Source organism: Uranotaenia lowii, chromosome 3, assembly GCF_029784155.1.
Source record: "Uranotaenia lowii strain MFRU-FL chromosome 3, ASM2978415v1, whole genome shotgun sequence".
Lineage (NCBI taxonomy): Eukaryota > Metazoa > Arthropoda > Insecta > Diptera > Culicidae > Uranotaenia > Uranotaenia lowii.
The window spans coordinates 147,105,661-147,119,573 of NC_073693.1; the positions used below are offsets into that span (position 1 = coordinate 147,105,661).

At 42.3% G+C, this 13,913-nt stretch overlaps 1 protein-coding gene across 4 annotated transcripts in view; it reads right to left on the minus strand.

Moving 5' to 3' along the window:
- Positions 1-13,913, minus strand: part of LOC129754469 (adenosine deaminase AGSA-like) — a 40,156-nt gene that overhangs the window by 3,584 nt on the left and 22,659 nt on the right. The window lies entirely within an intron of this gene.

Sequence of the window (13,913 nt, forward strand, 5' to 3'; positions counted from 1 at the left end):
GTAATTTTGTCTTGTGTCTTAAGGACAACAAGAGCCACTTGCAGATGATGTTTGACGATGTGTTTGTGGACTGTATTTCGAGTTTTGTTGGGACCATCCATCAAACAGTAACGACGAACTGTGGACAATAGATGCGAATGTCCCGCGTAAAGCATTTCTTCGTGAGCTTCGAGGTTGATGGGATCCGTCACGAAGTTCTGAATGAAGCACGAATTCTTTCGGTCGAATGGTCTCGTAACATTGATGAACAGTTTACGGAAGAGAATTCGAAGAACACTGTACAAGTTGCCAAATGCTTCTCGGATCCGGGAATCCTGGTGGGTGCAGACTGCTAAAACATGAACAGATTTCCTCTTCTTGGTGTCTGCTTCTGGAGGCGTATGTAGCCACGTAGCGGTTGCAATAAACTCCTGAATCTGCGAAACTCCATTGGCGACGAAAGAATTCCAATTCGTTGAATCACGCAAAATCCAGTGCAGGGCGAAGTCAGAGGACGACCACAGGTACTGATTGGCAAAACGAAAAATGGCGCACGACTCCAGACGTGCAAGAAAAGATCGATGTTTCTCCGTTAGGGCGACTCTGGATTTAGCTATCATCAGGTGGACCGTGACTGCATTCGTTGTAGTAATCGAACGAAGATGAATGCAGGAAATGAAAGTACGTAGCGACGAATCAGCAAACCCGTTTTTGGTCAAAACAAAAGAAGGAATCGAAGGCTGCGACAACTGAGCGACGAGTCCGGGGTTTTTAACGATGTATAGTGCGGAAACGTCTTTGCGTGATCCGAAATAATTCCCACAAAGGCATTCCTCCACTCGAAATGCAGACTTTGACGGCCTTTTTTCACTGATACTCTGCTTGGGATCGTGAAATGTCGACAGATTGCAATGAACTCGTTCTTTATCCTCTCTGGAATCACAGTCGTGAAAACCGGATACGAGCCAACCAAACACCGAATTCTGGAGCATCGGTTTTCCTTTGCCAAGCTTGGATTGACCGCTTCGCAAGAGCTCGAAGAAAACCCGTGCACCGATCACCATGTCGATGGGACCACGCGTGGCAAACGAAGGATCGGCGAGACGAACGTTTTCCTGAATGATCCAATCGCTTACATCGGTAGTGCTAGTAGGCAGATCGCTGGTAACCTCATCCAAGACAATAAACTCCAGAGGAACTCTAAAGCTATTGAGCCGCGAAGCAACTGTGGCAACAGTCGAAAACATCGAAACAGCAGAAATATTTCCTCCTATACCAGCAATCTCCGTGTTACCAGGAGTCTTTCGAGAATTTAGAAGACGACGAAATCTTTCGGTCATGAGGTTCGGCTGCGAAGCGCTATCAAGCAGAACCCGAGCGAGGGACGAAGTACCGTCTGGACCGAAAACTTTGACGACAGCAGTGGCGAGAAACACTTGATTCGCAGGGGAGAGGTCGAGAATTTTGGTCCCCGAGTGCGTATGGGCGGAGAGGCTGAGAGGAGCAGGAACAAGATGCGAACGATCAACACCAGCGAAATTCGAAACGGATAACTGCTTCTCGCCAGGATTTGAGTCGGAACCTCGAGCTGTATCCAAATCCGGATTGTGCAGTAGTGAGTGATGCTTGTTTCCGCATATTCGGCAGGCTCCATACTTACAAGTAGCGAACGAATGTTTCCCAAAGAGGCAGTTAACGCACAACCCAGCTTTATCCACGATCACAGCTCGTTGAGTTACCGGCATTTGTTTGAACTGGTCGCAGAAATAGAGACGATGTCCCATCCCGCACGCCGCACAATTGTCTTTGGATTTGACGGTGGTTCCAGCATTCACGATCAGGGGAACAGGTCTGGAGTCACATACTGGTTGATCTGACTGCAACGTCTCTAGCTCCATCACGTACTCACGGATAAAAGTGATCAGCTCATCGTATTTCGGCATCCTCTTCTTATCCGCTACTCGCTGCCACTCGCGAAGCGTGTTGTGATCCAGCCGGGCTGATACCATGTACATCAGAAGTGAACTCCAGCCTTTCGTGTTCTCGCCAAGCTTCTCCAAAATTCCCAAGTTGTTCTCGAAATCTCCAACTAAACTTGACAGTTCACGAGGACACTCTTTCCGCACTTTGTCCACCTTGAACAGTGCCTCGATGTGACTGCGTACCAGGATATTCATGTTCTGATATCGATCAGTTAGCATTTTCAGCGCCACCGAATAATTATTCCCCGTAACTGACATTTTCTCTACTAATTTTAATGCCTCTCCTCCAAGAGTCGACTTGAGGTAGTGAAATTTCTGCACATCCGATAAATCCATATTACTATGTACTAGCGAGTCGAAAGTATCGTAGTACGAAAACCATCCTAGAATATCGCCGTTGAACTCCGGAAGTTTGATATCCGGCAATTTCAAGGCACGAAACGAATGACCCGTAGAGACTGACGATGGTGCTGGCGTGCGGGGTACCTCCAACGACGCATAAAATGCTTTGAGCGTGAAGTAATCCTCCTCAAAAGCAGCCATATCCTTCGCGAAATCTATCTCAGTATTTTCCTCCTCCTCAAGGCTCTCAAGATTCAATGAGGCTTGGCAAAATTTCTTATAATTGCTCTCAAGAGCATTTTTTCGAGCTAAAGCTTGCTCAACTTGCGTATACGGGTCGAAATTTTGCATAAAATTCATGGCTCGTTCCATAGAATCTCGAGCCTGGCGATAAATCACCAAGTTTTTCTTAAACTCCACTTCTTTCTTCATTGCTTAGCGGAAAAAATTCAAAAAAACCGCAAAATACCGAAAAAATATTTTTTTTTGTTTTCAAATATTTTCCAGTGGTACTGAGAGGGTTAAATTACCCGAAAAATCGATAATCGCAATCGATTCGCAAAAATTCAAAAATAAAAAAACTTTCAAAAATATTTTTGAATTAGGCACTTTTTGTGCTACTGGGACTTGAAGGGTTAATAGTGAGCTCCAAATTGATCTCCTATGGCCTACAGCAATGGCCGACGAACAATATTCGATGATAAAAAAATATCCGAAACATGCACCAATTGTGCTAACTTTTCACTTGGAACCGTTTCCGGCGAAAGAATAGTGGGCATATGACTTACCGGACCGGTCCAACCTACGGTTTGTTGATGTTGACAAATCGGAAAAAAATCACCCGGGATGTTTCCAAAGAAGTTCGAAATGTTCCGTCGGATGTCGAATTTACCAAAAAAAAGCCTCAATCACGCACTCGGGACCGATGACCAACCCCCCTGGAAGTCGAAAACAAGTAAGTAAATTTGTATACGAACTACCAAAATGTACTGGAACGATGCTTCCTTTCAGGATTGCTGTTGGTTCCGCGGTGATTGATTGCTGCTGCTTCTGCTGGTGCTGATGAGCAAATTAATTGCTTCTGCTGCTGCTAATCGATGTGCGCTTTCTGCTGCTGTTGCTGGTGAAGAATACCGAAGATGATTCCCCAGGCCTGGCAGGTACGTGCGCAATTCAATCCGGGATGAAGGACCATGTACGGACGAAGGATTCCGTTGTTAGTGTCCCACGAATTGGGTCCCAAACGGCTAACGAATTCCGGGGTAGCAGCAACAACTTTGGTCATCAAGTTGACCAGCGATGGCGGAGCGAATCAAAGGCCGAGAACAAAACGAAATTTTCGGTGGCAAAACACGTCTGATGCTCGCGAGTTAGGTTTAGAAAGTGAGCTTTATTGAAGTAAATAAATACATGTCACTTACAAGCTAGAGTTTGAATTCACTGTTCACTTTCTCGTCCGAATTTTCTCACTCTTAATTCTAGTGGTGTTAGTGTTCAGTGTTGGTAATTCATTTTCGTTTTGTGTGGTATGTTGTGTGAAATAGTGTAAGGTGAAATTAATGTTTTGTGTTAAATATTTACATTTCATTTGTTCCCTTAGAACTAATACACTTGACATTCGTGTTCGATTAAATTTCATTTCTTCATCAAAATGTATGTACTTCATTCTTGTGTCGGTGTCGAATCGCTTCGTTGTGACTGCGTCGGAACAGAATCGTTGAGTCTTAAAGGGTGATACGGTCAAAATTTGGTCAATATCAACATGACGTATTTCTTTCAATTTTGCATTTAAAAAACCTGAGCACCCCTCATTTTGAAGTTGTGTGTGTAGAATGTTGCTCCTATTTTGATTTTGGTATTCACACTTCAGTTGTCAAAAAGCCGTCCAAGGAAGAAGGGCACCGTATCAAAATTTTGCTCGCGCATCGCAAAACCGAGGTACTTGCACGCAAAGCTGACAAAATCGCTAAAAGTTGCCAAATCAACCGTCACAAATGTAATTAAAGTGTTTGGGGAACGTTTGTCGACAGTCAGGAAGTCTGGATCGGGGAGAAATCGAAAACCGGAAGCCGCTGAGACGACAAAGAGAGTTGCCGGTAGTTTCAAGCGAAACCCTAACCTCTCTCTCCGAGATGCCGCAAATAAGCTGGGTGTATCGTCTACAACCGTGCATCGAGCCAAAAAACGAGTCGGACCATCGACTTACAAGAAGGTAGTGACTCCAAATCGCGATGATAAACAAAATACGACGGCCAAAGCGCGATCCCGGATGCTGTACACGACGATGCTGACGAAGTTTGACTGCGTGGTAATGGACGACGACACCTACATCAAAGCTGACTACAAGCAGCTTCCGGGACAGGAGTTTTATACGGCAAAAGGAAGGGGAAAGGTAGCAGATATTTTCAAGCACATGAAATCAAAGTTCGCGAAGAAATATCTGGTTTGGCAAGCCATCTGTACCTGTGGCTTGAAAAGCAGCATTTTCATACCTTCCGTGACTGTCAACCAAGAAATTTACGTGAAAGAGTGTTTGAATGAACGTCTGCTGCCTTTCCTAAAGAAACACGGTTGTTCCGTACTGTTTTGGCCGGATTTGGCATCTTGCCATTACGGTAAAAAGGCCATGCAGTGGTAGGCCGCCAACAACGTGCAGGTGGTTCCCAAGGACAAGAACCCTCCCAACACGCCAGTGCTCCGCCCAGAAATACTGGGCTATTGTCAAGCGGAACCTAAAGAAGGCCAAAAAAACTGCTAAGAACGAGCAGCAGTTCAAGGCAAACTGGCTTTCTGCATCGAAGAAGGTGGACAAGGTGGCTGTACAAAATCTGATGGCAGGGGTTAAGCGTAAGGCCCGGCAATTCGAATTTGGAAAAGCGGAAGCCAAACTGAATATTTTTCCTGAATTTTATACTAATTAAACTTGAAATAAAAGTTTAATTTGATTTTTTAAATAAACGACTTCACCGATTTACACGCGTTTTCCCTTGACCAAATTTTGACCTTTTTTTTATTTTTTTTACAAGGTGGAAATTCGACTTCAAACCATAACAGCAGGGTGTTTGCTGCTGTGTGTGGGTTCATCCCACTAAAACCACCTTGGGCTTCGTATGCCAGATGTGCCCTTTGGTTTCACACTATGATACTACATCAAGGGGTAGGCTGTGCTCATGCACTTATACATCTCACCACCCCGAATAGTATCTCCGCTTCCTTTTGCTGCAGGAAAGATCGTAGCTGAGTACGTGAGACCTTTTAAGTCCCACCACACGTATGAGTCCAGATTAGGGTTATATCGCGCCCTAAGATCGCGTTGCTTTTGAATTGAAGTGTCATACGAGGCCCAAGACCTTCCATTAGCTTGTCAAATTCAGTTGTCTATCTTGCTCTCTCCGTTCATCATCTTTCCTGATTCTTATTAAATCGCGCATGATTTGCGAGATTTAGTCGACTATAGCACTCCACGACTGTTCGTCGCGACACATTTCACTCACAATAGTTTCAGCGTTCAAATTTTGAAGTTGTTGACGCCTTGAAATGAACCTGGGGCAGACAAAGATAGCATGTTCTGCCGATTCCTCCGTATCTACGCACTCCGGGCAATAAGGCGAGCTGATAAGCTTAAACCGATGAAGGTATTGCTTAAAGCACCCATGACCCGGAAGGCACTGCGTCAGGTAGAAGTTGACCTCTCCATACTTCCGATTTACCCATTCTGAAAGTCGCGGGATTAGCCTATGCGTCCATCTTGCGTTGTTCGATGCGTCCCATTGCTCCTGCCACTTGAGCATTGACGCTGCTCGTTGAATTTTACGCACTCCTATAACAGCTCTTGCATTGTAACATTCCATATCCTCCGCCAGAGTTATATCGATGGGAATCATGCCCGCGATGACAAAAGCTGTATCTGCTGATATGGTTCTGCATGCACAGGAAACTCGCATGGCTATCAGCCGATGTGTGCTGCGTAATTTGGATCTGTTGCGCTCTACTTCTATCACAGAGCTCCAGGCCGCTCCTCCGTATCGTAGTTTGGACAGTGCTACGCTCGCAAGGAGACGTCTCTTGCTACTCTTCGGACCATGGCAGTTCGGCATAATCCAGGCCAATTAATCGATGACTTTCGATGCACTTTCACAACAGTATTTGACATGTGCACCAAAACTTAAGCGATTGTCGACCATTACTCCTCTTTTATTGGTCACGAGCAGAACTTCTGTTTTATGGTGAGCTATCTGAAGCTTAACTCCCTCCATCCAGATGCCAACCCTTTCTACGGACACCGTTGCAAGGTCTTCAACCTCCTCGATTGTTTCGCCGGTGATCATGAGCACGTTATCGTCAGCAAATCCGACTATCTGCACGCCTGCTGGTAGTTTTAGCGTTAACACCTCATTGTACATGCCCAGACAACCAGGAGTCGTATATTATTTTACAGATTATATCATATGAATGTTGTTTAAACTCATTTTCGTATATCTGCACCTATACAGTGCGGCCCATGAATATCCTTTATCGTATTTATATGCATCCCATGTTTTTATTACGACAATTCATATATATGCACCTTCCATGTGCGTCCCATGCATATTCTTTGTCGTATTTAAATACATTGCATGATTTTATTACGACAAAACAATCCAAATCAAGAATATGTGTGCTAATGTACCTATATGGCCTCCAAAATGATACGTATATACTGGTTTTGCAGCATTATATACGATATGTTTTTACGTATATTTGCACGTATATTTGTATTCCAAATTTGATATACCCACCAAATGATTGTATGGGTGGCATTCCAAAGCACAGGTCCGAGTATGGAACCCTGTGGAACACCCGCTGTTAGGGCAGTAGATCGTAACCCAGTTTCGGTTTCGTACGTCAGGTCTCGGTTTTCGAAGAAGCTTCTTATTATGCAGAGGGTATTGGGAACACGCATCCTGTGAAGCGCTTTGGCAATCGCTTCCCAGCTGGCATGGTTGAAGGCATTCTCAACGTCGATTGTCACAATGGCGCAGTGACGAACACCTGTCCGCTTCTTTTTATATGCGTGCTGGCGTCCACCGTAGATCTCCCTTTTCGAAAACCGAACTGTCTGTCCGACAGTCCACTCTCGCCTTCTGTGTTGATAATAAGTCTGTTGAATATTATTCTCTCCAGTAGCTTACCAAGGGTGTCCAGTGTCCAGCAGACAAATGGGTCTGTATGATGACGGGTGCCCTGGGGGTTTCCCAGGTTTCGGTAGTAGCACCAGCTTCGCCGTTTTCCGAGAATTGGGAAACGATCCCTCGTCGAGACACTTTTGTAGCACCACTCTGAAAGTATCCGGAATGGTCTGTACCGCCACCTTCAGCACTGCATTTGGGATTCCGTCCGGACCAGGGGCCTTATTCACCGCAAGTTTCTTGGCAATAGCCACAAGTTCCTCATTCGTTACTGGCTCGATGTCGTGGGAGCCCGCGTCGTACGGGGTAAGTGGCCACTGCGTCGGGCCATGCTGCGGGAAAAGATATGCAACGATCTCTCCCAATATTTCCGGACACTTTTCGGTCGGCGACCTTGGGCCACCGAATCCCGCCAGTGCAATTTTATAGGCTTGGCCCCATGGGTTATCATCTCCGCTCTGGCATAACGCACTGTAGCAGTTCTCTTTGCTTGATTTAATAGCTCGCTTAAGTGCCACCTTGGTTGCTCGATAAACGGCACCTCTCGTTTCTCTATCGGCTTCGTTTCTCGCCCGTTGAGCTCGTCGTCTGGCTTTTAGACAGCTAGTACGAAGCTCAGCTATTTCTGAGGTCCACCAGTAAGCCGGTCGTCGCCACCACTTCGGTGTATTTCTTCTGGGCATGGTCATTTCGCACACCGCTACTATCATTTTCGTCAGCTGCTCAGCATTATGGACCTGGGATGCCTCTGCATGTATACAGCTTCGGTGCACACTTCCTTGTCGAAAACTTTAGTCTTCCATCTCCGCTCGTGCACTGGCAGTTGGGGATTTTTTTTTATTATCTGACAATTTGCGCCGGGGGTCTTCAGATTTTCCCCAGAATTGAAAATTTGGTTCATTTTTGCGACTTAAAAACACATGTATTTTTTCAGATTTCTAACATTTTTATGTTCTGAGTTAGCTTCGGTTAGATTTTTTCGTAAATAAAAAATAACCATTTTTCAAAGCTACATAACTCTGTTGTTTCTCAACGGAAATTATAAAATAGCGCATCAAAATGCATTGAAATTTTATCAGCTTTCCAAATAGAATAGTTGAAAAAAATAAAATAATGACCTTCAACATGAAGAGTTGTAAATAAACTTTAAATGGCTTCTAAAAGTACCGTCTGCACCACCGAATATTTTGCAAATAATACCATTGTATAGCTCGATTCATGATGCAACTTTCATCTGAAGACACCAAAGTGGGCCATTAACACCTTGAAAAGTTATGAAAGAAATAATGACTATAAATCTCTTTTTTTGCATCGAAAACTAACAATGGTCGAACAACTGCACTCACATATGGAGATAGCAAGCACTTCTAACAACATGGAAACAAAAGAACTTACCAAAGCAGGTAAAAAACACTACTTTTTCGTGCTTTGTAGAGTGTTTGCAGCAAAACTGACTTTAAATTTTAACCAAAATTCTGAATATCGTATTGTTTAAGTGATATAACTAATAATGGGAATGTTGCTTTTACAACCTGGTCATATACTATATAACTTATTAATTTTTCGATCAATGCCAATAGTAGAAGGTTCAGTTCTTGTGTTTGGGATCACAAAAATGTGATTAAAAAAAGCACTGGACACCAAAATCCTTTCCCATTGATCAAAAAAGTATGAGAAAGTGGCACAAATGTTGTAGAAATAATCAAAGAGCTCAGTATGGCCAGCCCAGGCTGTAAAATGATGAAAATATGATACTTTTACCGTATTCGTTTTCTACATTCGCCCAGTTTTGAGGTTTACCGTACTAGAACGAACATAATTCGTCGTCAGTGTTTTGCTACCTCGATCGCTAAGGGCATCCGCAGCAATCGCGAGCAAAGTGAAAATGCTCACGAGTTTAATCACTTCCATACCGCACCGGGGGTTAGTATGAAGGTGAGCAAAATAGGTCCGTTGCCGTCGGGACCGACAAAATCACCAAATTTGCTCACTAGAAAGGGGCGAGATCAAACATGCACTGAAAAAATTCTACCGTTTTAAGCAGAATTAAATAAACGAACGGAAAGCTGAAACTTTTTTTATTGCGAAAAAACTAATTCCATGAAATATTTCCGAAAAGCCCTTCAAGTCCGACGATTGCTTTCTGAAAATTTTGATTGTGCATTCCGTATAGTAAACATTTTACTGACTCCCACAACCTTGAGTGAAGTTTCGAGGATTTTTATCGGAGTAATAATAATCGAGACCAGTGCGCTGTGCAGGATTTTTGTATCCAACCGTATGGGTGGCATTCCATTACTGTCCCCACCAATTCGGCTTTCGAAACGAGGTCTCTTAATAAGTTTGCAACTAATGGGACCCAGTTTTTCAGAGCAGCAACTATTGTTGGATAGAAAAAGAAGTTGAAGATTTTAGCAGAATTAAACAAACGACGTCGCAGCGTGTGGATGTTTGTTGATATTCATTTTAAGAAAAAATGTGTAGGTATGAGATTAAAATTGTGGATGATTTTTTTTCTGAATAACCAGTTGAATTCGCAATTTCGTTACATTTTTTCGGGTTTATCCAGGAATTGAACGAGAAAGTGCAATTGCTGGTTCTGATGGTGAGTTATTTATTTTGTATTTTATATTGTTTAGGACTTTTTTCTACCTAGAATTTTGATAAAATTTTTTCCTTTCTCACTCAATTTCAGATAAACAAACTCGAAGCATCGTATTTTATGACCAAAAATGATCATGTAAACTAAGAAGAGCTGTTGGTGGACGACTCCGAAAATTTACTCGGTCCGTATTAATTTAAGATTAAGATTTTCTTCAAAAGTTTTCTCAGTGCAATGCCAAATTTAAAAATAATTATGCTACCGCCCGGTGCGCGAAAGAGTGAGTATCCCAAAACCGGTCCGCTGAAATGAGCAAAACCGGGCCGCGTATACTCACTTATTGGTGCGTTTGCTCTAACAAACGAATCTTCAGTGTTCCACCGTCCATTTTAAATCAAATCTGGGGAACTACGGATGCAAAATTTAGCGCATAAACTTCTAAAAATGACAGTAAAATGTGCATAACTTGTTGTGACCTGGTGCAAAACTGGGTATAAAAGAATACGTTATTAGATTTTTGGATATCACATGAAGTCAGTTAAGCTGCAACAATCTACCGCCCCTTCTTTCATAACAGTCCCATATACAAAAATAAGCAAGCGAGACAATCAGCTTTTTCTGTTTTGGAATATATTTTTAAATTGTGACCACAACTTTCAGCATAAACGAAAATCGTTTATAGGTTGTCATAATAAATCGTTAGACCTGAAATTTTCGAAATTGGGTTATTGATAAGGTCTAGAGCACCATTTTTATTCATTATGGGACTGTTAATCGACCATATTTGAAACCTTTTTCGAATTTACTAGCATAACAGTCCCATACAAAATATATTTTTCTCGCCAAGCTACTTTCTAAGACTTAAATTTGATCATTTTAGAACTTCTAAATGCAATTGTCAGAAAAAAGAAACATACTTTTGCAAAAAATATCATGAATTCCACATTGTAAGTTGAATCTTTTTACGATTTTTTGATTGCATCCGATAGTTTTTCGCTCAGGAAGTCATTCCTAAGAAAGTCAGACCTGCCTTCGAAAACTAGTGTGCATCATTCGACATCAAGTGAGTTAAAAAAATGTTTAAATGATTCAAAGCAATAAACCAAAGACTATTTCGCCGAAAGAAACATTGAAAAGTAACCAAATCCGTGGTATTTCACATATGGGACTGTTAGTCAGGTATATTTCATATAGGACAGCCACGAATTGATATTTTTTTTCGAAATTTCTAGAACAAAACGTCTTTTTTTAGTCTTTTATGTTGAAGCCTTATGTTGACCTAAAATGACGAAAATTCATATGGAACTGTTATGCGAGTAGGGGCAGTCTGAAAAGGACGAAAAAATAGTGTTTTTTACCAGCTTTGATAAGTTCTTTTGTTTCCATGTTGTTAGAAGTGCTTGCTATCTCCATATGTGAGTGCAGTTGTTCGACCATTGTTTATTTTCGATGCAAAAAAAGAGATTTATTGTCATTATTTCTTTCATAATTTTTCAAGGTGTTAATGGCCCACTTTGGTGTCTTCAGATGAAAGTTGCATCATAAATCGAGCTATACAATGGTATTTTTTGCAAAATATTCGGTGGTGCAGACGGTACTTTTAGAAGCCATTTAAAGTTTATTTACAACTTTTCATGTTGAAGGTCATTATTTTATTTTTTTCAACTATTCTATTTGGAAAGCTGATAAAATTTCAATGCATTTTGATGTGCTATTTCATAATTTCCGTTGAGAAACAACAGAGTTATGTAGCTTTGAAAAATGGTTATTTTTTATTTACGAAAAAATCTAACCGAAGCTAACTCAAAAAATAAAAATGTTAGAAATCTGAAAAAATACATGTGTTTTTAAGTCGCAAAAATGAACCAAATTTTTAATTTTGGGGAAGATCTGAAGACCCCCGGCGCAAACCCGTCAGATAATAAAAAAAAATCCCCAGTTGCCTTACTGCTACCGGATTTCGGTCTCCTACGCTATAGCGTATCGCCTGGTGATCACTGTTTGTATAGTCGTCACACACTCCAATTCATGTCAGTTTTTACTGATGGACTCGCAAAGGTGATATCAATCACTGACGTTCTGTCTGGTATTCCATGCTTGCGATAGGTGCTGATGGATCCGGTGTTGCACAGCTCAACCTCCAGTCTTGCGAAGGACTCTAGTAGACTGTGGCCCCTAGGGTTGTTGCACCTACTACCCCAGTTTACCGCCCAGGTGTTGAAGTCTCCTCCTATTACTACAGGGGCCTTTCCTGTCAGTTCGTGAGTGAGTTCATCCAACATTGTGTTGAACTCCCCGATCGTCCATCTTGGTGGAGCGTAGCAGCTGCAGAAAAAGATGTCGTTAATTTTAGCAATCACGAATCCGTCCCGAGAATCTACCACTATCTCATGGATAGGAAAACGTCCCGTGGCGTAGACAGCAGCTAAGCCAGACCTGTCCGCTGCCCAATTACCATTTCCTGACGGGATTCTGTATGGTTCTAATAAAAGCGCCACATCACACTGCTTTTCGCCTACCGTTTGCTCCAGCAGAAGCTGTGCAATCTCGCTATGGTTGAGGTTTAGCTGGATTATTTTCAGTTTAAATGGCTTGCCTTTGCCTTTATATATACCGGACAGTCCAAGCCACCAGTTTCGTGGACATTGCTATCCGCCTGCTTGCATAGCATACATTTCGGCTGTTTTTTTGCATTCTCGAGAAGTGTCCCTCTTCACCGCATCCTCGACAGCATCGTGACCGGTCGGGTCCGTTACAGCTTCGGGAAAGATGACCAAAATCCTAGCAGTTGAAGCAGCGTTGCATCTGCTTCGATATCCTGGGTGCGGTTCTAAAATGCCTTATTGACCACCCAACTCTTACACTCCCTACCGTCAGTAGCGTGTTGGCCGCTGTTGGTGAGAAGCGAATCGTTGCAATCTGCATTCCACCGTACGCCTTTCTAATTTTTATAGCTACTGACCTGGCAAGCTGCCACTACAGCCGGGATGCCGTTAAGTGGAATAAGGAGAACAAGATCGATTTTGTTGAAAAAAGTATCAATCCACCAAATATTGGGCAATAGTTAAGGGCAAACTGAAGAAATGTGGCAGAACCATAAAAATAGAAAGCTGGTGGAACAAGATGGCGAATGAGGTTGCCAGCAGTATTTACTGTGCAGAAAATGATGGGTGGTATCACAAAAAAAGTTCGAAAACTCATCCGAAAAGCTGACGAATGGTTTTTATGTATTTTTTTCCTCAAAGTGCAATAAAAACCCTCCAAAATATCATTTTTACTTTTGTTGTACGTTATTGCTTTGCGGAGAAATGATCCATTTTATCCGACCAGATTCTTTGAGAAACAGACTTTATTATTGTCTATTTCAAAGCGAAATTTCACCAAATCGTTGATATAAGCAAATCGAATCACTAAAAGAAACACCACCCAACATGTAACATACGAACGTATTAATTTGAAACATTCAGCAAAAATTTCTTAGCGCGTTCTGCTGTCATTCATTCATACTTCTTCCTCACGTGAGAAACGGCACGGATCTATAATTGTAAACAGCGTTGTATAAAAATAAAAACAACACATCGTTTGTTGACCCTTGGCACTATCAGGATTTCAGCAATATGCTCGCGTATCTGAATACTCGGAGCTTATTGCGGCGATTTGTTTCAACTTATGGTTAGCATAAATCACAAACGAGAAACAACAACATACATATGACGAGCATCTAATTTCCACCCGAAGCATATCCAACTAATACCAATTATCTTCACTTCACAGCTGCGATAATCTAATCAATCAGTTTTCAGTAAACTTGTTAATTAAACTCATTGATAGGCACCGGCT